A 25727-nucleotide genomic window follows, 5' to 3' on the forward strand; every position below is an offset into this window, starting at 1 on the left:
CCAACCCCCCCGCCGCCCCGTCCCAGGTTGAGCCCACAAAAATCTGGTCACTCTACTTAAAGACAGAGTTCTTAAGTAGCCTGAGGTAAATTGTTTAGTGAATACTACATGCTTGCCCATGGTGGTAACAGTAAAAACAGCACACAATGTTTATTAAAGACAGAAGATGAGCTTAGTGAATTGAGGCCAATATTGATTTCTTTTTAACAAAAGTAGAATTGTAAGCAGTCCATGCGCCAAACACAATACTGTCGCTGTGGTGAAAAACGTTGTGTACTGCTGTTTTGGACAGTGGTAACTGGCAACAATCTAGAATGCAAACAACTTTTTTAATAATATTAACTTACAAAAAGACGTGTAAAGCTGAAATGTTATTGATAGCAATAAAAGTGCAATTGCCCTTTAAGTTTTACCGGAAATGACATTATCACCGGAAGGACCAGCCCTTTAGTTTTGCCGCTGAGAAGGAATGAAGATGGCGACGTGGTGTTGAGTCATTCCGTTGCACAGTCTAAGTAAGTCACCGGTTATTTTGTTAACTGTACTTTCTCGTAATGTTTTTGCGTGTTCCTTAGGCACAGTGGCTGCTTCCTCATTCTTCGTAGCGACCTAGTTCATTCTTTGTTAGTAAATGTTTAGCTAAAGAGATTTCCTGTTATAGGTTAGAAGGAGTTCATGCTCCACATTATAAAACGATGGTAAATGTACATAATAACCCTAGGCCTGCTGACAGTGTCACAGAGCCAGCGACCCAGCCCCTGCCCCTCCGCCATGTTTCCTTTCTTCTCCCTCGTGCTCTGTTCACTTTCCCTGTCTTTCTCTCGGTTTCATAACTACAAACAAATGTTCGCTTCTCAGTCTCGGTTTACAAGGCTGACTAAAAGCAAGGAGTTTTTGAATCAGGATGATACCATTTATTGGCTAACTTAGAGATGAATAAATGGTGATCTTTCGGCTTATGAAAAGCCTTCATCGGACTTGGTTCAAGGCTGACTAAACAGCCGACTTTCCATGTGTTGTACACTGACTGTGAATTTGTCTCAGATTAGCCTCTAGTACCACGCCTATATAAGCATAGTAATGTAATAAATGCAACCACAATAAAGTCAGACCAGATATAAGATGACACACACACTGCATGCTGTAATGCAGCTGCGACTCTTCTGGTGATGGGGAATTCAGGGTAACCTCCTGAGCCTATAAGAAGAAGGCAGAGTCCAATTTGTGTTGGAAGCTTAGCTTGGCTATGGCAGAGCTGTGATTGGCGACGGGGGCGTAAATTGAAATTACTGCCCCCCCCCCCCCCTCCCCTGTGAAACTTTGGATGCCCCCTTCCCGGCTTTCTGCACAGGTGTAAACTGAGAACCAATGTTATACAATTGGCTAGTGCACACTTGAATGTGTTTTCCCCATGCAGATAAAAACAGACAGCAGTGAAGCACTGCACACATTTTCTCTATCAATTACATTAGCTTCTGTGATAAAACGTGCACGTGTTCACACATACAGACACACATGGTGTGCAGAAAAAGCATACAGAAAACCGACAGATGAGTAAAACTGGTTCTGAAGACTTCTCCAGCATCACTACAGTACAGATCACTTGGGGAGGGGTAGAGAGGTTGGGGGCTGGACACTGTACACAAGACCCTGCTGCACACTGAATTGTCTACAAATCTTTGTCTGCAAAACTTTGTATGATTCCTTATCTGTGGCTGAGCAGATGCAGTCATTAGAACAATTGTGCAGAGAGCAGAAAGCTTTTTCTCTCCATGCCCTCCTTGGTTGTCAGTCTCTCAGGACAGGGCAAATAAACGCATCCGCTCATGGTGCCCCCAATGGCTTCTGGGCCCCCTGCAGAGTCTATTGCTACACCGTGATTGGTGATTATTTTACATTGAGAAGGACCCAGAATATACTGTATATTCATTTCTAGATACCACTTGGCTGCTGTGTGTATCCAACCTGTAAGTGGAGCAATCAACTGTACAGAGGTGTAACAATAGCCCCCACAACCCCTGCCATCGCAGGGGGGCTGGGGGGGTGGCTAAGGAAGGGGGGGGGGCATTAAATGCAGAGCAGTAGGAGTGGAGCGATATACTGTACATGACCTGTATCTGGTGACGGGACAGGGCCTCTTCACTCCTCTATACTGCAGCTCTGCACCGTGCAGCCAATCAGGCAGCTCTCCTCTCTGCCAGTCATGTTACAGGCATTGTGACCCGCATGGTGATTAGCTGCCAGGTGAGCGGCCTCACTGAAGAGGAGTGAGGAGGACCTGTCCTGCCATCAGTAACAAGTTAGGACTCGTTTCCACTGTTGCGGTGCGGAATCGCCTGGATACCACCGCTGATGAAATCGCATGCGGATGCGATCCCCCATGCGTTTTTGCCCCGAATTCGCATGTGAATTTGCATAGGTGAGGTATATGCGATTTTAACCATGTCACTACCTGTGTGAATTTATATCGGTACCTATGCGAAATCGCATGCGAATTCGCGGCAAAAAACGCATGAGGAAAACGCATGCGATTTCCCTATTAAATACATTGCATGCGATTCGCATGCATTCCACTCTCAGGCGAATTCGTTGGCTCTTTTGAGCGTTTTTTCACCGCTCAAAAAAACGCACATCACCAAAGCAACAGTGGAAACAGGACCATTCGCTTGCATACCATGTGCGAATCCGCATGCGTTGGACGCATGCGGATTCGCGATAGTGGAAACGAGCCCTCAATGTCGCCTCAGGCAAGACTTAGCATAAACTCAAAAAACAATACATTTCTAAAACAATACATTTTGAAACAATAATTAAAAAAATGATAATTCTCAAAACAAAAAAAAAAATTGTTTGGACGGCCCAGTTTATCGGGCGCTTTTGGTGCCCAGTAGCGGATATTTTGCATTAGGGCCTATGGGGAGCCCAAATAGTTTATTTGCCACTGGATCCCACATTTCCTGCTTCTCTCCTTGGGCCAAACTTTTCCTCATTACACAAATACTGTGCACCATAATTTGCCTCATATGCTTAAAGGGAACTTGAAGTGAGAGTTCGATGGAGGCTGCCATATATATTTCCTTTTAAACAATACCAGTTGCCTGGCTGTCCTGCTGATCCTCTGCCTCTAATAATTTTAGCAATAGCCCCTGAACAAGCATGCAGATCAGATGTTTCTGAGCAGGGGCGTAACTAGAAGTCCCCGGGCCCCCCTGCAAGAATTTGAGCATTTTAGGGGGGCAGGAGGGGTCGCAGCATGAGGGGAGAGCTTGGTAGCATGCCGGTGGGGCGGGGGGACAGCCCCCTCACCTCGGGCTCTCCTGTCTGCGCTCCCCTCCTGCCTCTATGTAAGCGCCAGCAGCAGCGGCGTCAGCAGCAGCTATAATTACCTCCATTCACCACCGGAGGTCGCCGATCTGCAAGGGCTTCACATTACTTTCACATTACTTCCTGTTTTAACAGGAACTAATGTGAAACCCTTGCAGAACGGCAACCTCCGTGGTGGATGGAGGTAATTATAGCTACCGCCGCTGCTGCTGGTACTTACATAGAGGCAGGAGGGGAGCGCAGAGGGGAGAGCCCGAGAGCCCCTCCCCACCGACGTGCTACGAAGCTCTCCCCTCATGCTGCGACCCCTCCAGCCTCCCAAAATGACCATGAACGGGCCCCAGTGTTTCTGAGGCTAGAGCAAAATTTAAAGGGAACATGCACTCAAAACTAACAGATTGCCAGCAGCTACCACAACACCCCAAAATAATCGAGATTGTCAGTGCCACATATCCAACAGGCATGTGGGTTAAACCTCTCGGCTGGTGTCAAGGCCAATTTCCCAGAGGGGTCCCTATGCTAACGGCGGATGCATCCGCATCCTACACATACGATGAGCGTATCCACGATTGGACAGATGTCTGCTATAAGATAAAAGTGATCACAAGAATGGGCAAATGCACAGAGCAAAATTTAAAGGGACCTTTAAATTCCCATGGCAACAGTATTCCTAACAGAGTGTGCAGAGTGCTGTTGCCATGACTGCAAAGAAGCACATTCTAGTTCACTGGAAATTCTTAGCTGGCTGCAGATTGAAAAGGACAGATTATTTTTTACTGTAGCTAAACTGTAAAATGACCTGTTCAGCAAGCCTCTGTAGTTATGGCAAAACATTTGGGGCTTATTCACACTAGAGGCGTTTTCACCTTTTTATAAGCGCCAGCATGAGAGGAAAGCCAAGGCCACATTCGTCGGGGAGGGGGGACATTCCCCCGCCCCCTCCCTCACCTCGGGGATCTCCCCTCTGTGCTCCACTCCACTTTAAATTAGAGTCCGGCCAGCGGCGGGCAGCCTTCCGTGCGCTCCAGCGTGCGTTCCTCTCTCTAACAGGAAGTCGCGTCAGAGACTAGAGAGAGAAATGCACGCTGGAGCGCACGGAAGGTATGTATCTGTCTGCTGCCTGCCGCTGCCCGCCGCTGCCCGGATACTAATTTAAAGTGGAGGGGAGCGCAGAGGGGAGAGCCCCGAGGTGAGGGAGGGGAGACGTCAACCCCCTCCCCGCCAAATGTGGCCATGGCTTTCCCCTCATGCCGTGTCTCCTCCAGCCCGGCCCCAAGTGGGCGCCCCGCGGGAGCAGGGGCTGCAGGCCCTATTGTTACGCCAGTGGGCGTGGGCACAGGGGGCTGCAGGGTGCTGGTAGAAGCCCTAGGTAAGTGAATCTCATGTATTTTTTACTTACTGCAGTTCTGCTTTAAAGGAGAACTGAAGTAAGAGAGGTATACGGAGGCTGCCATATTTATTTCCTTTTATTCAATACCAGTTGCCTGGCAGCCCTGCTGGTCTATTTCTCTGCAGTAGTATCTGAATAACACCAGAAACAAGCATGCAGCTAGTCTTGTCAGATCTGACTTTAAAGTCTAAAACACCTGATCTGCTGCATGCTTGTTCAGGGGCTATGGCTAATAGTATTAGAGTCAGAGGATCAGCAGGGCTGCCAGGCAACTGGTATTGCTTAAAAGGAAATAAACATGGCAGCCTTCATATACCTCTCTTTTCAGTTCCCCTTTAAATTGAACCGAGCACCATTTTAAGCACCCAGGGAATCTCAATAGCACTTGAACAATGCATGCCAACAATATGTCTCATTATTAAAATAAACTTCCATTTTACAATTAAAGTGAATCCGAGATAAACTTTTACTCATTGCATAATTGTGTTCCTTGTAATATACCGTAGTTTATAGGGCATTCCTCAAGCCAAATAATTTTTTTGTTTGGTTTTAATACTCTAATACTCTAATTCTCTATAAACTAAACAAGCCACGCCCACAGCTCCTTTTGTGCCTTGGCACTGAAGCAAGGGCTTATGGGAGCTCAGTCTGGGCAGGAGGAGGAGGAGGTTACTAGCCATTGATTTCAGAGTCAGAGGGGAGGAGGGAGGAGGAGAGGGGACTGAATTTACACACAGGCAAGCTCATAGCATCTCCAGCCCTCAGCCTGTGACAATGTGACAAACAGAACATGGCTTCCTTCATTGTATCACAGGAATAAATAATCATATTCTGTTGAAGCTGGTTGCAGCTATATTTGCTGTGTAAACTATCTAAACTTTAGATAAGATATATAGACAAGTCATTTGTTATAGTTTGTTTTTCATCTCGGAACGTTTAGCACTTAAAGGAGTCATCAGGCGAATTAAACTAAAAAAGCTTTACTCACCTGGGGCTTTCTCCAGCCCCTAGCAGCCGACTGTCCCACGCTGTCATCTCCGCTCCCCGCCGCTGTCCCGGTCTCCGTTCTCGGTCGCCTGCGCAGTAAGCCCCGTACAACGTGGGCTTGATTGACAGTGGCGGTTCGCACATGTGCAGTGCGGACGACCTCGGGGTCCGCTTCCGGACTGAGAACGGAGACCGGGACAGCGGAGGTGACAGCGTTGGACAGTCGGCTGCTAGGGGCTGGAGAAAGCCTCAGGTCAGTATTTTATTTCTTTTAATTCGCCTGATGACTCCTTTAAGTGTTATTTTCCTACTTCAGCAGGCCTGCCTGTTCCTCCTGAGCCACAGAGAGTTCAGGCTGCTAAGTAATTGTTTTATTGCACTCATTACAATAAGTAAGCAGTAGGGTATTGTACCGTATTAGCCATCAGTAAAAGCAAGAAGTTATAAATCAGGATGATATTATTTATTGGCTAACTAAAAAGGAATAAAAATAAGCAAGCTTTTGGCCTTGCAGCCTTCGTCAGGCTTATATCCTGTTAGTTTGCAGGCTGGTGGTACAGACAGCTTTATACATGCAACATCAAAAGGGAAAACAGATATTGTTTTCAAGCATAAATACATGTCATTAAGATGCCTTAATACAAACAGACCATCTAAATGGGGTTAGAGGTTGTTAGCTGAGATAAGGATCCTTGTTTACTCGATGCTCACAGACTTGGGATTAGGATTGACCTAGAGGTATTGTAAATTCTTAGTTCACAAGTTCAGCTAGAATGGCTGAGAAAGTTCAAATATCATCAATCTCATACCAATATAGAAAGTTGTTGTCCTTATTCAAACCCTTCTGCACAGCTTTGAACCGATTTATAAATTTTGTTTCTGCTATTAATCGGTCATTTGACGTTTTAAAGCCGCCCTTCAGGGCAGTGACACGAAGATCATCCATGCTGTGTCCGTTGGATCGAAAGTGTGTAGCAACTGGGAGATCAGATTTGGTATCATTAATAGTGTGCCTGTGTCCATTCATACGTTTGCGCAGAGTTTGTCCAGATTCTCCCACGTACATAACATTGGGGCATTTAGCTCACATGATCAGATATACCAGATTGTTGGAACCACATGAAAATGGGGATCAGTGAATAATGGCGCACCGCGCCTATGCATAAAAATGGCGCCGCATTAAAAAGATACGCTTATCACTATTTATCGTTAGTACTGCATAATAGTGGCGCACAGGGAAAAAAGAAGAATAGTGGCACACACTAACGTTATTTATCAATAGTGGCACACACTAACGTTATTTATCAATAGCGCCCTACATAAGCCAAACAGCAGACGTTATTGCGCACAGCAATGTTATTTATCAATAGCTAACCTACATAAGCCAAACTGCAGACGTTATTTAACTGCAAAACGGTGAATGGATTTAATGTAACACTGTCAAGGTTAGGATTAGGCACCACCAGGGGGGGGGGGTCTTAGGGTTAGGCACCAACAGGGGGTCTTAGGGTTAGGCACCACCAAGGGGGTGGTTAGGGTTAGGTACAGGGAGGGTTCTGTGTGAGAGTAGGGGTAGGTATAGTTACAGTGCAATATACACCACCAGGGGGGTGATTAGGGTTAGGCACCACCAGGGGGGTGGTTAGGGTTAGGCACCACCGGGGGGGTTTAGGGGTTAGGGATAGGTACAGAGAGGGTTCTGTTTGTTAACGCTAAATAACGATAAGGCTTTAACGCTAAATAACAATAAGGCTTTAACGTTAAATAGCGATAAGCGGCAAATGGATTAGCGGCAACACTGTGCGCCATTATTCACAGGCGCCATTTTCAGATGGATGCGGAAAAGCTTCATGTGCCTTGTACTCTGTACTCCTGTTGTGAACCTGGTATCGTTACCTTGTCAGTGGAGTAAATGTGTCTGCAGGTCCCACATCTTTTTTGTCCGGCTAGCCCCTTGAATCAGGTAGTATGTTGTTTTTGTTTTTTTATAATACTTTGCCGGCTTGGGTTCTCTTTAACGCTGAGCCATAGCTCCTGTGGGAAGCCTCCTGTGGTGTGGTGAAAAAAGTTTTTACTTGTATGTGGTAAACCGCTGCACTTCTGTTTTCTACCTCTGGAGAGCAGCAGTTTCACAAACAAAATGTTTTGGTCATCACCATGGAGCTAGGAACAATTGTTTCCGGTCTGTGTCAGTGCATTCTGGAAGAGGCGGATTTCAGATACAGTACATCTTGCGGCGTGTAAGTAACTATCTCGTCTGTTGCATATATTATCTCTATGTCTTTTCTAACTGTACTTTCTCATAATAGTTTGTGGTGTATTGGCTGTACGACGGCTGCTTCCTCATTCCTCGTAGAGGCCCGGTTTGTACTTTATAATTGTAAATATTTAGCTAAAGCGAATTCCTGGCAGAGGTTCGCGCTTCGCACTGTAAGAGAATAGGCGCTTGAAGCCGCACAGAAAAACCTATCAGTCTTGTGCTAAATGCAGAGCCAACACCCCCTCCCCCGCACTCGCCGCCACACCGCCATGCTTCCTTTGTTCTCACATCTCCCACGTGTTTTTATTTTCATTCTCTCCGTGTCTCAACTCACTTTGCTTGTGTTGTAAAATGTTATCTGATTAGGCTCCAGCTCTAATTAGCTCTCTATGCCAATATTAACATCATAATGTGATAAATGTAACCACTACTGTTTCATATCACAAGAATGACATGACATGCATCGTACGCTGTAATGCTGTATTTAGACAAAATGCATCTGGTGTTGGAGGGATCTCAGGAGGAGCCTATAGCTAGGAATAAACTACTAAGATTTATAGCTAGGAATACTCGTGATTATGTTTAGAAATCGATCCCTTGGGCGATAGGTCGGGTCTCGATGCTGTACTAATGTGCTTTAAGCCTGCAGGCTACTAATGAGGCGTTCTTTTACTTTGGAGGAAGCAATCATTAACCCTCTGCACTTAAAACACTCACAGCAAGCTGGTACTCTAGTAGCAATAATAACAACTAGGTTGCAAAATGACTATATATTCGGTTGCAGAAAGAGAACATTACTTTCCAAACTACGGCGCTAATCTATTTTTGGGGGCCCAGCAGGAAACCTTATAGGGAACAGTGCCATCTACAGCACGAAGCATTGTGATTGGCTGAATAATGTGGGAGCGGTTTACTACAGCATATCTGAAACCTAGAAGGTGCTGCTCACCAAATCACAAAAGCGCAATTTGCCAATGAGGTTTCTAGCTGGGTCCCCTAAAGGAGACCAGGGCCCACAATTAATTTCATGCAACAACATTCTGATCTAGACCCTTTCACCAGCGTTGAGGTTTCCTCTGTAGAAAGGGTCCCTACTAATATTAGTCAGCAAGAAAGCAAACATTTCATGTTTGTGAACCTGAGACTCACATTGAGGCGGGTTCTACCATTCTAGGGAACCCATGCAAGCACATACAGTAAATGTAAGATCTCCAGGAGCGATAAACTGCACTACTTACACCATTAAATAAATGGGCTGGTGGAGGGGTGATGAGCAGGGCATGACGGAGCAAAAGGGATATGGAGGGCGAACGATTGTGTCAGGCAGTGTTCAGCAGACATAATCTGGAAGGCCGGACCTTTCTCTGATGCATTGAGGTTTCCTCTGTAGAAAGGGTCCCTACCAATATCAGTCAGCAATTGTGTCAGGCAGTGTTCGGCAGACATAATCTGGCAGGCCGGACCTCTCTCCGATGCATTGAGGTTTCCTCTGTAGAAAGGGTCCCTACCAATATCAGTCAGCGATTGTGTCAGGCAGCGTTCGGCAGACATAATCTGGCAGGCCGGACCTCTCTCCGATGCATTGAGGTTTCCTCTGTAGAAAGGGTCCCTACCAATATCAGTCAGCGATTGTGCCAGGCAGTGTTCGGCAGACATAATCTGGCAGGCCGGACCTCTCTCCGATGCATTGAGGGGAGGTCAGGGGCAACTGTACGCACAAGATTCTAAGCAGTCTAAGTCTAATTTCTAAACCTAGAGTAAACCTGAAGCGCTCAAAAAAACCTTAAATACACACCCAAGAAGAGAGAAGACTCTGTATCCCATAAAGCCTTCCCAGTCCTTTCTCTTTCTCCTCAGTCTACCACTGCCCCTGTTCAAAATTTGTGCCTATTGGAACACTTTGATAAGCTACAGAAGGTCTCACGCCCCCAGCGCAGTACACACCCAATGACGTAGGCGCTCGCACACAGACACTCGCAGAAGTGCTAACCCACTGATGGGTCGGTGAGACTTACAGGAGGTCAGCGGGACACCGGGGATAGATTGAATTCTTCACCTCGTGTGTCCTTTAAGCTGGCCATACACATATTTATATTCTTCCATGCATTAATGTTTCTAAGCTGATATCGTGGTAAAGTAATCTAAGAGGCAGGTGTTACATGTTAGGACAGTCCAATCAAAAAAACGCACACCAAGAAGTGGTAAAGGTTAGAGAAACCGAGAACCCAATATAGTGTAGTAAGTTCAGCAAAAAATTAGTAAAGATAATTAGTGAGAAGAATATACTCACAAACGTGGGTTACCACACAGGCTACCACTGTATAGGCAGGTGAGGAGATTAGACCTGTCCTCACTCAGGATTAAGAAGTCGCTCTCTGTAGATCAGAAAAGGGGTAGATCACCCCCTCCACCAGGGGTGGACACGGTACAGCAAACGGGGAACAGAGGCGCCAGCAGGGTAAAAGTGGATAAAACCTTTAAAATTTGCTTGGAGGAAGCGGTGGACTTACCTCCATAAAGCAGACACGAAAGACTGTATAATAGTAATCACATTTATTATATAGTACCCCATAAGTGCAACGCGTTTTGCAGGCAACGCCCGCTTCATCAGGCAATAAACGTGGGGACAAACAGAATTTCAGCAGTAGCAGTGAAGCACTACACGCAGTCGGGTTACTATAGCCATGCATGGAACAGCTTAGTGAATCGAGCTGCAGCTACACAGCAGAACGGGAGCCTTGACCGAATCGGAAAGTGCCACGGCTCCTAGTGGAAATAAGCCCTAAGGCCGGCTTCACACTAGGGATTGCCGGCAGCTGTGTGGCCCGGCAGCTGCACCGCACCGCCAAAAACAGGCCTTCAGGGATTACCGCTTTAGTACGCAGTAAAACTCGTGTGGCAGGACGCTTACTTCCTGTGGCCGAAGCAATCACGTGCATGGAAGCGTATTGCTAAAATATGCTTCTGTGCATGCGCAACGCATAAAACTTGCATTTTAACACACATGCATGCCCATAGACTTACATGAATTCCAGTCTGCTGCACGTCACCACAGATTGCCACAGAGCTGCACGGTAACATAGGTTTACCCTTGCTTCGGGGATGCGGCAAAAACGTCACTTCCGTTGTATTGCGACATAACGCGACGCTATGGAAGGCCCCAAAGTCTTTCATTATTCTACCCCAGTGTAAAAGCTCCACTACTTGTGTTCAGAATATTAGCAGCAAGGTCTGGAAAAACATGTAAAGGATAACAGCATGTGCCACCCGTGGCGCTGGCCCCGAGTGCCTAGCGGACTAGCAGGCAATACAGGATCATGTTGGAGAGCCTGAAATTAATGATGTCGTAGTCCAGTGATGGCTAACCTTGGCACTCCAGCTGTGGTGGAACTACAAGTCCCATGAGGCTTTGCAATACTCTGACAGCTCTAAGCATAACTCGGGGAGGCAGAGGCATGATGGGATTTGTAGTTTTGTCACAACTGAAGTGCCAAGGTTAGCCATCACTGTCCTAGTCTATTCAGGAAAAACAATGATTCACTATCACTATAGTTCCACTTACTGCAGGCTTATCAGAGTTAACGTGCCTTATCAGAGTTAGCATGCCTTATGCTAGGTACACACTATACAATTTTCTGGCAGATTAACCTGCCAGATTGATTATTTCCAACTTGTCCGATCTGAATTTTGATCGATTTTCCGATCTTTTTTTATCGTTAATTCAATCATTTTTTTCAATCGACTTTCATAGAACTGAACGAAAATCGATCAAAAAAAATCATTTAAAAAAAAGATGGAGAAAACGATTTAAAAAAATGATCGAAAAATCGATCGAAATTCAGATCGGACAAATAATTGTTCTGGCAGGTAAATCTGCCAGAAAATTGTATGGTGTGTACCCAGCATTATCAGAGTAGCGTAGCGAGCGCTATGAACTTCTGCCTGCTAATTGGCAATGACGAGAGCTCCACTCGTCCTGCCCTGAGCCGATGCGGGTCCACTCACTTTAATGGACATTATCGGGGCAGGATGAGTGGATAGCAGGCATAAGTTCATAGTGCTCTCTATGCTACTCTGATAAGGCACACTAACGCTAATAAGGCGTGTTAACTCTGAAAAGGTGTGTTCATTCTGATAAGGCAGGCTAAGCGTGTAGTAAGGGGAGCTATAGTAATAGTGAATCAACCCCCATGTTTCATTAATTCCTGTTATCAAAATCAATACTGTGTGGCATCATTCAGCTTCTAAGTAATCAGGCAGGCAGGGGACACTTGTGTATTTTTGTGCGCGTTTTCTGCACAGAAAAACTGATTTAACCCTCCTGATGGTCTATTAAAAACCGCCAGGGGGCAGCGCTGCCGTTTTTTTTATTTTATTTTTTTTAAATCATGTAGCGAGCCTAGGGCTCCCCCCAGCCCCTCCGATCGCCTCCGGCGATAGGCGATCAGGAAATCCCGTTCAAAATATTTTGGCTGGGAACGCGAAGAATCACTCGCGTTCCCATGCCTGTCGGGTCCTGATGGCGAAACCGGAAGTGGTCGCCGGCGAGGACGGGAGGATCTCCGAGACACAGCGAGGGCACCAATCGGCTGCAGGGGGCTGAGCGAAGCCCCAGGTGAGTAAAAGTCATTTTTTTTGTGTGACTTAAGGTTACCTTTAAACAGAGAACGCATGTTAATCAATGGGCTAGTTTACAGGTGAATGTGTTTTTTTGCGTGCAGAAAAAAAAAACAAAAAACAAACTGACATCCTGCAGATTCTGCACATTGTGTAGGTTTTCTCAATCGATTACATTAGCTGCTGTGAAAAAAAAAGTGTGATTTCCGGCATACAAACACACACAGTGTGAAGAAAAATGTGCACATAAAACTGAAAGACGAGAGTGTGTCCCCTGCCTTAGACTCGGTTCCCTCTTGTTGCAAAAACGTACACGTTGTGTAAGTGTTTGCAAACTCCGCTCAGCGCAGGAAGCGGATCCTTTTGTTAAAAAAAGGATTCACGGTGCAGAATCTGAACCTACATTGCTATAGCCCCCTATGGTGCAACACATCTACCCCTGGACATGAATGAGTCACGGAAACGTACGCGGTCCGATCCGCTCTGTGCCAAATAACCCCAGTACAAAGTGGGAACCAAGCCTAAAGCATTTGTATCCACTGCTGTGTTTGAATTGCTGGGGGATTTGAATAGTTGAAGGCCAGTGTCTGAGCATCCAAAGAGAAAACACTCCCATATGCTGGGCTCATCAGGCCCAAGCTGGGCTTCATCAGGGTATACTCTGTGCTATCCAGGGGCGTAACAATAGACCCTGCAAGGGGTGCATCCGCAGGGGGCCCAGAAGCTACAGGGGGCCCTCTGGGGGGGGGAAAGGTTCTTCTCCCTGTCCTGAGAGACTGACAACCAAGGGTACAGTACTAAGAGAGAAAAAACTTTCTACTCTTTAGCACAGTTGCTCTAATGACTGCATCTTCTCAGCCACTGATAAGGAGTCATAAAAAGTTTTGTAGACAAAGATTTGTAGACAGTCCCTATTCAGTGTGCAGCTCTGCTCTACCCCTAGCCTCTCTACCCCTCCCCAAGTGCTGTGCAATAATGCTCAAATCCGTATCCAGGAGACACCCGGATAGGACCGCATCGTGGGAGGCGCCAGGGACGGAGCTAAGAAGATGTCAGACAGGTAAGCTTGACCCCCCTGCCCACCCCGCACAGGTTTACTGGGAGATATCCGGATAGCAACTATCCAGGTATTTCCCGGATCCAGATTTGAGCATCCTTAGTGCTGTGTACTGTAGTGATGCTGGAGAAGTCTGCAGAGCCCCGCCCCCAACCTCTCCACCCCTCCCCAAGTGCTCTGTACTGTAGTGATGCTGGAGAAGTCTGCAGAGTCCCGCCCCCAGCCTCTCCACCCCTCCCCAAGTGCTGTGTACTGTAGTGATGCTGGAGGAGTCTGCAGAGCCCCGCCCCCAGTCTCTCCACCCCTCCCCAAGTGCTGTGTACTGTAGTGAAGCTGGAGAAGTCTGCAGAGCCAGTTCTGCTTCATCAGAGATGGACAGAGTGAGTGTAATAAGCTGAGGCTGGGAGCACACTCGTCTGTCGGTTTTCTGTATGGGTTTTCTGCACACCATGTATCTCTGCATGTGAAAACATGCACATTTTATCACAGAAGCTAATGTAATTGACAGAGAAAATACGTGCAGTGCTTCACCGCCGTCTGTTTTTATCTGCATGGGGAAAACACATTCAAGTGTGCACTAGCCAACTGAATAAGGCCCAGTGCACACCAAAACCGCTAGCAGATCCTCAAAACGCTAGAGGTTTTTGGAGCAGATTTCAGAGCGATTCTAGGCATGCTTAGAGAGGTTTTCTATACATGCCGAGCGTTTTTGGAGCGTTTTTGTGAAGCAGATTACAAATATTGTTACAGTAAAGCTGTTACTGAACAGCTTCTGCAACAAAAACGCCTGGAAAACCGCTCTGATCTAGCGTTTTCCATAGCGGTTTGCGTTTTTCCTATACTTTACATTGAGGCAGAAACGCTTCTGCAAACCGCAAACATGCAGCAGGAGGCACGTTTGCGGTTTGCTAAAAACCTCAAACCGCCGGTGTGCACCATCCCATTGAAATACATTAGACAAGCGTTTTCACAGGCGGATACGGTTGGCGGATCGCTCCTAAAACCGCCCGGCGTGCACTGGGCCTTACATTGGTTTTAAGTTTACCTGTGCAGAAAGCAAGAGGTGGGGGGAGGGGGGCATGCAAAGTTTTGCAGGGGGCCCAGTGATTTTTAGTTACGCCCCTGGTGCTATCTACAACATGCAGTGTAACATATACAGTATGTTCAAATGGTATGTGTGGCCAGGCCAAGCGCACTGTGGAACTTACCATCCTTCCTGCTGCTGTCTTTACACTCTGCAGAATAATGTTTGTGTTTTGGTGATCTTATTCTTCACATTCTCTTTATTGAGTTGATTTTGCATATGGAAAATAGTTAGTTTTTTGAGAGGGAGTTGAAATGTGTGTAGGTATTACCAGTTGTCAGCTAAGTGTTGCTTTGGCCATGTGACGGCACTTTGGTTGGGGTAGAGTTGTGTGTGGGCCCTCTGCATTGGCCCACCCTGGAGAATAGGCCTGGCCTCATGCCTAGGCACTGCTTAGAAATAGGCAAGGCCAGAAGCAGGACTGGATTTTGATTACTTTTAAATCTGCTGATTCACATACAGTAGCCACCATTTTAAAGCAGCTGTGAGAAGAATGCCATTACATCATCCACTGCTAGCTGCAGTGACTCATCCTGATATTACAGCATTGCAACATAGGCTGATATAGACTAACATACTGAAAAACACGAAAAACCTGACTTCAGCTGATCAAGGCTTGTGTGTTCCATAATTGATTGTGGAAATGTTAAAGTGGAACTCCAGGAATTTTTATTTCAGTTTTGCTAAAAGCAAGGCAGTGATTTTAGATCAGGACCCTCCCAATTCTTATCCAAAAAATAGGAACATCTGAATGAATTTATAGGAAGCAGAGCACCCCCTACAGTGTAGTAAATGTGCAGTATGTGGGTTAATCAATGGATAATGTTTGAATGGTAACTCCTAACCTACAGATATATTACATGTCAGCCCTAAACTCTTAAAGTGGACCCAAATTAAAAATACAAGATTTCAGAAATAAAATCTATTTTCTAACTTATAATAATAAATAGCAGACTTTTTTTCAGCTGCATGATGACAAATATAAAATATTTTACATTTATTGGAGGAACCCCTCCCTTCCTTTCATATTGCCGGGAGAGAATCCAGCAGACTGGTGGAGGAGATAAAAAACAAAGCACAGGCTGCTACTGATGATGTCACAGGGGAGGTGATGAGATTTCACATAGACCATGCCCCTGTGAGGGAGGGTAGCTGATAACAAACACACCCATGATCTAAAACCTCCTACTAAGCTCAGAAGTAATGGCTGCCACCTGTATAACCCTAGTAATGAAAAGAGAAGGGTAAAAAGCATGCAACGTTATCCCTGACCTGTCTGGTGTGTTCTTTGGACTTCATGGTGTTGTTGCTCCCAATATTCTCTTAGACAACCTCTGAGGCCCTCACAGAGCAGCTGTATTTGTACTGACATTAGATTACACACAGGTGCACTCTATTTAGTCATTAGCACTCATCAGGCAATGTCTATAGGCAACTGACTGCACTCAGATCAAAGAGGGGGGCGAATAATTACGCACACCCCACTTTGCAGTTATTGATTTGTAAAAAATGTTTGGAATGATGAATGATTTTCGTTCCACTTCTCACATGTACACCACTTTGTATTGGTCTTTCACTTGGAATTCCAATAAAATTGATGCATGTTTGTGGCAGTAATGTGACAAAATGTGGAAAACTTCAAGGTGGCCGAATACTTTTGCAATCCACTGTATATATTTACATTGAAAGAGGGACAAATGAGGAGGAAAGATGGACAGAGGGACATGGCTCCCAAAGAGGGACTGTCTTCATTATCCTGATTACACACTATAAGGCCCACGGTGCAACTAGTTCGTAGACGTTGATGTTTTAGTTAAAGGTTATATTGTACCTTTTCATTATTTTCTACAAGACAGACCTGGTTACAGTGTTTTATCACACTATTTGATTATAGTGGACATGATTATATTGAGAAGACGCTTTGACTTGGGCAATACGCAATCACAAATTTGTTAGTCTCATAAGAACCTTGGTATAAATCTACAATCTAAGTCCTATATTTTGATCTACACTGTACTGATGGTTGATAATTTGCAATATACTCTGTAATCTTGTTAGTTTTATATCTTCTGAAGTGGTTATGTTATATATAAACGTGATATGGAACTTTGTTCTGAACGCAATGTTGTAAATTTTTTTGATACATTCTACAATAAAAAGAGTTTAAAAAAAAAGAGGGACTGTCCCTCCAAATGAGAGACAGTTGGGAGCTGTGGTAGTGTCCGTGTCACAACCCTGACACAAGCATACGGCTAATGCAGTCAGAGCACCTGATCAGCATGCTTGTTCAGGGGCTATGGCTAAACGTATTAGAGACAAGGGGACAGTCAGGCAACTTGTATTGTTTAAAAGGAAATAAATATGTCAGCCTCCATATGTCTCTCACCTTGGGTTCCCTTCAGAATGTCATCATGGTATTCCAAGCTCCATTTCGGGCAACACTCTGTGTAAGTACACAATGTTAAAGCATTACTCTAGTTAAAAAGTTTAAAAGCAGAAGAGATCAGACCTTTAAATACGCTGGTGATATCAACAGAAAAATGCTTTTTTAAATTTGAAAATAGATATAAATTAATCTTTAACAGAGTCAGGACTTTTCCCAGCCTGCCTGGTGAGGACAATTTACGATTGGTGGTCAAAGCCCAGGCTTGACTCCTCCAAAATATCAGGACTTGCAACCAGAGCCGGATTAAGGCTAAATGGGGCCCTAAGCAAAGTAACTGATTTGGGCCCCCCCCCATCATGTCGTAATAGAATCAGTAGAAATAAGTTATTGTTGTAGTAGTTAAGTTAGCCAATAAATGGTATCATCCTGATTCAAAACTTCTTGCTTTTACTCATGGCTAACACAGTACAACACTTTACTGCTTCTATCATTTATCAAGAATGAATAAAAATGTGCAATCAGTTCCACCCCACTTTTTACTAAATATATACAAAAACAATCCACAAGGGTTTTTTAAAAGAACAGCAACAGTCTTTAATTCTTCATAAATGTCATATCATTTGATTGCAGTCGTATGAATAGGATATCCAATCCCAACGCGTGTTTCACAGCCAGCGGCCGCTTCCTCAGAGGCAAAACAAATACGTTCAGTCAAAGTAGGCCGAACAATCCATATGGAAATAAGCGTAAGGGTCACAATCTGTAATGCTGTTGTTCAGGGACTGATCCATACGGAATGTAGCTGCGTTGGGAAGATGCCAGCGCCAGTCTTCCCAACGCAGCTACATTCAGGATGGATCAGTCCCTAAACAGCAGCATTACAGATTGTGACCCTTACGCTTATTTCCATATGGATTGTTCGGCCTACTTTGACTGAACGTATTTGTTTTGCCTCTGAGGAAGCGGCCTCTGGCCGTGAAATTGTGTGGCGTTGGGATTGGATATCCTATTCATACAACTGCAATCAAATGACTTCCTGTGATCAGACACACAAGTCACAGGCCCATATTCAATTCACTTTTTCTCCCGAGTTTTCGCCTAGGTGATATTTTCACACATGTTTTCATAAAACGCATTTTAAACCACCAGCAAGCAAGAAAATACTCAAATTAATTTTGATAGTACTCTTTCACTCACTTTTTGGTACTGTTTTAATTGTAAAATGCTGAAAATGTATTTCAAAGAGAAGATAGAAACGATCACCTGGGAGATAACTCAGTGAATTGCATACGGGCCACAGATTGCAAACATTTCACTTAAAAAAAAAAACTGATTTTTTTTTGTTCACTTCGAACTTATAAGCAGGGCCGGGCCGAGGCATAGGCTGGAGAGGCTCCAGCCTCAGGGCGCAGTGTAGAAGGGGGCGCACAATTCATTCATCTGTCATTCCTAATTGTGTTTGAAGCAGAAAGAAATAAGTAAAGGGGATACATGGCAGTCACTGCAAGCCAGATAACTAGAGATTAAGGTGTTGGGGAGTTTGTGGGCCCTGTGGTGCTTCTTAGTTTTATAGCAATCAGTGTGTGATGTCTGGGGTGGGAGGGATGGGGGAGGGGCCTCTTAGTCTAATAGCAATCAGTGTGTGACGGCTGGAGTGGGAGGGATGGAGGGGCCTCTTAGTCTAATAGCAATCAGTGTGTGACGGCTGGGGTGGGAGGGATGGGGAGGGGCCTCTTAGTCTAATAGCAATCAGTGTGTGACGGCTGGGGTGGGAGGGATGGGGAGGGGCCTCTTAGTCTAATAGCAATCAGTGTGTGACAGCTGGAGTGGGAGGGATGGAGGGGCCTCTTAGTGTAATAGCAATCAGTGTGTGACGGCTGGGGTGGGAGGGATGGAGGGGCCTCTTAGTCTAATAGCAATCAGTGTGTGACGGCTGGGGTGGGAGGGATGGGGAGGGGCCTCTTAGTCTAATAGCAATCAGTGTGTGACGGCTGGAGTGGGAGGGATGGAGGGGCCTCTTAGTCTAATAGCAATCAGTGTGTGATGGCTGGGGTGGGAGGGATGGGGAGGGGCCTCTTAGTCTAATAGCAATCAGTGTGTGACGGCTGGGGTGGGAGGGATGGGGAGGGGCCTCTTAGTGTAATAGCAATTAGTGTGTGACAGCTGGGGTGGGAGGGATGGGGAGGGGCCTCTTAGTCTAATAGCAATCAGTGTGTGACGGCTGGAGTGGGAGGGATGGAGGGGCCTCTTAGTGTAATAGCAATCAGTGTGTGATGGCTGGGGTGGGAGGGATGGGGGAGGGGCCTCTTAGTCTAATAGCAATCAGTGTGTAACGGCTGGGGTGGGAGGGATGGGGAGGGGCCTCTTAGTCTAATAGCAATCAGTGTGTGACGGCTGGGGTGGGAGGGATGGGGGAGGGGCCTCTTAGTCTAATAGCAATCAGTGTGTGACGGCTGGGGTGGGAGGGATGGGGAGGGGCCTCTTAGTGTAATAGCAATCAGTGTGTGATGGCTGGGGTGGGAGGGATGGAGGGGCCTCTTAGTCTAATGGCAATCAGTGTGTGACAGCTGGGGTGGGAGGGATGGAGGGGCCTCTTAGTCTAATAGCAATCAGTGTGTGACAGCTGGGGTGGGAGGGATGGAGGGGCGCACTTTGGTGTCTCAGCCTTGGGTGCTGGAGGACCTTGTCCCGCCTCTGCGCAATTAAAAATGATGAATAATAATTATAACTAAATAAAATATGCTCTCTCTATAGAAAAGAACATTTGTGGAAGACTGATACAGAGGGGCATCAAATCCATCAAGATATTAAAACAAATGACGTGCGGTATGTTTGTATTTTTCATTTATTTTTTACATTTTTCTCAGGATAATGATCCAGAGTTAAGTTTTAGTTGTACCCCCTTCTAGTCTGAAAATACAATAGCCATTCAATTCAACAGGAAAAAAAATCATCATCATCAGGCCTTTTTATGTCCTGCCACCTTCTGCCTTTCCTGTCACTTTATGCATTGCCATTGCTGCTGCACCAATGGGAGCCCCGGCAACTACCTATTGGATTGGAACAGATCAATGAGAGTCCTCCCTCCCCATGCGGAATTCTCATTGGTCCACCACCTCCTGGGAAGGAAAGGATTCCTATTAGTCCATTTCAATCCAGTGGGTAGCTCCTGGGACTCCCATAGGGATTGCAGTGCTTGTCCCCACTGGCGGCAGTAGAGCAGCAGAAAGCGGCAGCAGCAGAGAACCTGAGTGACAGCAGATTGGAGCGGACCGGATGCACAACGAAGGGTAAAGTGAATGACATAATGGCATGCAACGGACACCGTGCCACGACATGCTGGGAAGGCATCATTGAGCATTCGGAGTTGGTGGGAACCTACACTAGATATACTGCTTATGCAGGGGCGTAGCAATAGGGGGTGCAGGGGTCTCGACTGCATCGGGGCCCTTGGGCAAGAGGGGCTCCGTTGGGTCCTCCCTCAACCTCAGTGTTAGCTCTCTATTGGTGTAACGGTTGGGTGTAGCAACTCAGATGTCTGATTATATGGTGATCTGCAGAATCACCAACAATGCAGACGCTATACCTGATTATGTGGTGATCTGCAGAATCACCAATAATACTAGTATAGCTAAAAGGGTGCTAAGAGTGTAGTGCTTGGTGCAACCGTAACTTTATTAGTTTTGCTAGACCTTACCAGAGGGACTGGTAAGGTACTAAAATACACAGACTGTAACTTAGTAATTTGGCGAGGCCTCACCAGAGGGGCTGGTGAGGTACAATCAGTACACAGACTGTAACAGAGAACAAGCCCCAGCAACTGGTGATGCTGATGGACTTTCCCGAGGAGCATGTGATTCAGACTATACTGCAACCTAGTGATCACCTGGGGACCAGGTGATACAAACAATACTGCAACTAATGATCAACCGAGGAGCAGGTGATTAAGACTATACTGCAGTCTAGTGGACACCTGAGGAGCAGGTGTTACAAACAATACTGCAAGTAAGGATCACCTGAGGAGCAGGTGATTCAACACTAAGAATCCCTCACCAGAGGCTAAGCCCACTGGTGAGGACAGAGTGGTCAGACAGGCAAGGTTCGGCAACAGAGAGGTAAGTAACAGTACAGAATCGTGAGGCAAAGGGATAACGGGTAACAGGCAGAGGTTCAGCAACTAGTCAGATAGGCAGAAGTACAGAAACGTTAAACAGGAAGCAAGGTCAGAGATTTAGCCAGAATCATACACAGGTAATCAATAACAATATAACAATTCCTAGTCTAGGTGTGAAGTCCTTGGTTTCAACACCTGGGATCTAGTCTAAGGTCTGAGCGTTAACATGTAAGTATTCACGACAGCAGACGAAGACCGAATGACAAGTGAAGGCTTATGAGGAAGAGGGAGACTCTCAGCCACTCCCACCTTGGATCTCTGCCAATCCGAGTCATCCCTGACGGCAGCATAAAGGTACTGTCTCTGCGCGCGCCTGCGCGAGACAGACCTCCTGAGAGTCAGAGAACCGACGGTTCCCGGTGTGCCAGACGCCGAGGGAACGGAGAATGCTTGCGAGCCAGGGAAGGAAGCGGCTGCAGACACCCCCTGCGTGTCGGCAGCCGCTGAGCTACTAGTTGTTACAATTGGTCCTGTGCTGGTAAAAATCACATCTATAGATGCTTTGAATAGTAGTAATCATCATCAAACTGCTCCCCATCCCCTTCTTGCCTCTCTGATACTGTAGATGACCTTGGCAGGTGTTGCTGCGCCGTATCAATTGTTATGTATAGAGTGCTGGGGGGGGGGGGGGGCTAATGCAAAACTTGCATCGGGGCCAACAGCTCCTTACTTACACCACTGTGCATAAGATATTATGAAATTAATGAAAAAAAAAAAAAAGATGTAGGCTGGGTGCACACATAGCAGAAACGCTGCATAAAATGGGACGCAGAAAAAGATGCGGAGACCTGCGATTTAAAGTATTCGTATCACAAACGCTGTTTTTATTTATTTATTTTTTTTTGCACATTATGCAGGATTGGTGCCAAAACGCACATAATGAAAGTCTATGGTGACGCATATGCATAGCGTTTTACAAGCGTTTTTATATGCGTTTTTTTAAAAATAAAGTTCTATGATGTATTTACGCTTCCTGTTGTCTTCCTATTGATTTGCATAAAACGTGATATAAAAAAGCATGCGCGTTTTGTATATGCGAATCAGAAACGCGTAAAAACGCACGCAAAATGCATGAAAAACGCATATTGGCAAAAATGCAAACACACTAAAAATGAACACAAAAAGCGCAATGCGCATGACAGAAAACGCAACCTTTCACGCTATGTCATATGTGAACCCAGCCTAAAACTTATCCTAACTCTGAAGTAGAAAGTGGTGTGATTTTGTAAAATTTGCGTTGCTATGACATGTCTGAATTCTGTCCATTGTCTGTGCTTATCATACATGCAGTAATTTGGCATTCCATCACTGCAGCATATGGACCAGACATATCTGCAGTGATCCTGTGTTGAACATAGCATTTGTGGACATGTCTGTTAGACCACGGTAGTTCGTTCTGTGAAATGGACCGTTTTGGCTCGTAGTGTGAATCGATCCTAAAGAAGTGGCAATAGCAGTAGAAAAAAAAAACGGCAGTGTTTTTTACAAATAGACTCATGTTTGTTAACAGGTAAAGCCCAAGTAATCCACAAATTGAATGGGTCAAATTCTTAAAGCAATCATGTTGAGTTGTAGAACAATAATTATGATCTTTCAAGATGAGTTTAAAAAGTCATTTGGCTCCATACCTACTTATATTGTTGTTCTACTTCAGCAGGTCATACAGTCACACCAGAATGATTGACCTATCAGTATATCTAGAGCAGGGCAGTGTCAAACACAATACAAAGCGGGCCATATTTGAACAGGGGGACCAACTCAAGGGAAAATATCACTGTCTAGTGGCCACCTCCCTGCCTTATAAAGTTCCCTGGTGTCTAATGTCCCCCCACCATCCCCTATATACAGGATCTTCTCAAAAAATTAGCATATTGTGATAAAGTTCATTATTTTCTGTAATGTACTGATAAACATTAGACTTTCATATATTTTAGATTCAAATACGCACAACTGAAGTAGTTCAAGCCTTTTATTGTTTTAATATTGATGATTTTGGCATACAGCTCATGAAAACCCAAATTTCCTATCTCAAAAAATTAGCATATTTCATCCGACCAATGAAAGAAAAGTGTTTTTAAAACAAAAAAAGTCAACCTTCAAATAATTATGTTCAGTTATGCACTCAATACTTGGTCGGGAATCCTTTTGCAGAAATGACTGCTTCAATGCGGCGTGGCATGGAGGCAATCAGCCTGTGGCACTGCTCAGGTTTTATGGAGGCCCAGGATGCTTCGATAGCGGCCTTAAGCTCATCCAGAGTGTTGGGTCTTGTGTCTCTCAACTTCCTCTTCACAATATCCCACAGATTCTCTATGGGGTTCAGATCAGGAGAGTTGGCAGGCCAATTGAGCACAGTAATACCATGGTCAGTAAACCATTTACCAGTGGTTTTGGCACTGTGAGCAGGTGCCAGGTCGTGCTGAAAAATGAAATCTTCATCTCCATAAAGCTTTTAAGCAGATGGAAGCATGAAGTGCTCCAAAATCTCCTGATAGCTAGCTGCATTGACCCTGCCCTTGATAAAACACAGTGGACCAACACCAGCAGCTGACATGGCACCCCAGATCATCACTGACTGTGGGTACTTGACACTGGACTTCAGGCATTTTGGCATTTCCCTCTCCCCAGTCTTCCTCCAGACTCTGGCACCTTGATTTCTGAATGACATGTAAAAGTTGCTTTCATCCAAAAAAAGTACTTTGGACCACTGAGCAACAGTCCAGTGCTGCTTCTCTGTAGCCCAGGTCAGGCGCTTCTGCCACTGTTTCTGGTTCAAAAGTGGGTTAATGCTTCCCTCTGCTGAAAAGCTTTATGGAGATGAAGATTCCATTTTTCAGCACGACCTGGCACCTGCTCACAGTGCCAAAACCACTGGTAAATGGTTTACTGACCATGGTATTACTGTGCTCAATTGGCCTGCCAACTCTACTGACCTGAACCCCATAGAGAATCTGTGGTATATTGTGAAGAGAAAGTTGAGAGGCAAGACCCAACACTCTGGATGAGCTTAAGGCCGCTACCGAAGCATCCTGGGCCTCCATAACACCTGAGCAGTGCCACAGGCTGATTGCCTCCATGCCACGCCGCATTGAAGCAGTCATTTCTGCAGAAGGATTCCCGACCAAGTATTGAGTGCATAACTGAACATAATTATTTGAAGGTTGACTTTTTTGTTTTAAAAACACTTTTCTTTTATTGGTCGGATGAAATATGCTACTTTTTGAGATACGAAATTTGGGTTTTCATGAGCTGTATGCCAAAATCATCAATATTAAAACAATAAAAGGCTTGAACTTCTTCAGTTGTGTGTATTTGAATCTAAAATATATGAAAGTCTAATGTTTATTAGTACATTACAGAAAATAATGAACTTTATCACAATATGCTAATTTTTTGAGAAGATCCTGTAGTTCTCTGGTTGTCTAGTGACTCCCCTGTACAGTTCCCTGGTGTCTAATTTCTCCTCCCTCCCCTATACAGTTTCCTGGTGTCTAGTGGGCCTCTCTACCACCCCTATACAGTTTACTGGTGTCTAATACCTTCTCCACCACTATACAGTTCCCTGGTGTCTAATGCCTTCTCCACCACTATACAGTTTCCTGGTGTCTAGTGGACCTCTCTACCACCCCTATACAGTTCCCTGGTGTCTAATGCCTTCTCCACCACTATACAGTTTCCTGGTGTCTAGTGGGCCTCTCTACCACCCCTATACAGTTCTCTGGTGTCTAATGCCTTCTCCCTCCACTATACAGTTTCCTGGTGTCTAGTGGGCCTCTCTACCACCCCTATACAGTTCCCTGGTGTCTAATGCCTTCTCCCTCCACTATACAGTTCCCTGGTGTCTAAAGGGCCTCTCTACCACCCCTATACAGTTCCCTGGTGTCTAGTGCCTTTTCCCTCCACTATACAGTTTCCTGGTGTCTAGTGGGCCTCTTTACCACCCCTATACAGTTTCCTGGTGTCTAATACCTTCTCCACCACTATACAGTTCCCTGGTGTGTAATGCCTTCTTCCACCCCTATACAGTTTCCTGGTGTCTAGTGGGCCTCTCTACCACCCCTATACAGTTCCCTGGTATCTAATGCCTTCTTCCACCACTATACAGTTCCCTGGTGTCTAGTGGGCCTCTCTACCACCCCTATACAGTTTCCTGGTGTCTAATGCCTTCTCCCTCCACTATACAGTTCCCTGGTGTCTAATGGGCCTCTCTACCACCCCTATACAGTCTCCTGGTGTCTAGTGCCTTCTCCCTCCACTATACAGTTTCCTGGTGTCTAGTGGGCCTCTCTACCACCCCTATACAGTTTCCTGGTGTCTAATACCTTCTCCACCACTATACAGTTCCCTGGTGTCTAATGCCTTCTCCCTCCACTATACAGTTCCCTGGTGTCTAGTGGGCCTCTTTACCACCCCTATACAGTTTCCTGGTGTCTAATGCCTTCTCCCTC

At 45.6% G+C, this 25727-nt stretch overlaps 1 long non-coding RNA gene across 1 annotated transcript in view; it reads left to right on the forward strand.

Annotated features, from left to right (window-relative positions):
- Nucleotides 1-462: 462 nt before the first annotated feature.
- Nucleotides 463-25727, forward strand: part of LOC137521945 (uncharacterized) — a 30058-nt gene continuing 4793 nt past the window's right edge. The window contains exons 1-2 of the long non-coding RNA XR_011022239.1: nucleotides 463-515; nucleotides 19860-19931. This is a non-coding gene — a long non-coding RNA (uncharacterized lncRNA). The remainder of the gene's footprint in view (nucleotides 516-19859; nucleotides 19932-25727) is intronic.

This window comes from Hyperolius riggenbachi, chromosome 6 (genome assembly GCF_040937935.1).
Source record: "Hyperolius riggenbachi isolate aHypRig1 chromosome 6, aHypRig1.pri, whole genome shotgun sequence".
NCBI lineage: Eukaryota > Metazoa > Chordata > Amphibia > Anura > Hyperoliidae > Hyperolius > Hyperolius riggenbachi.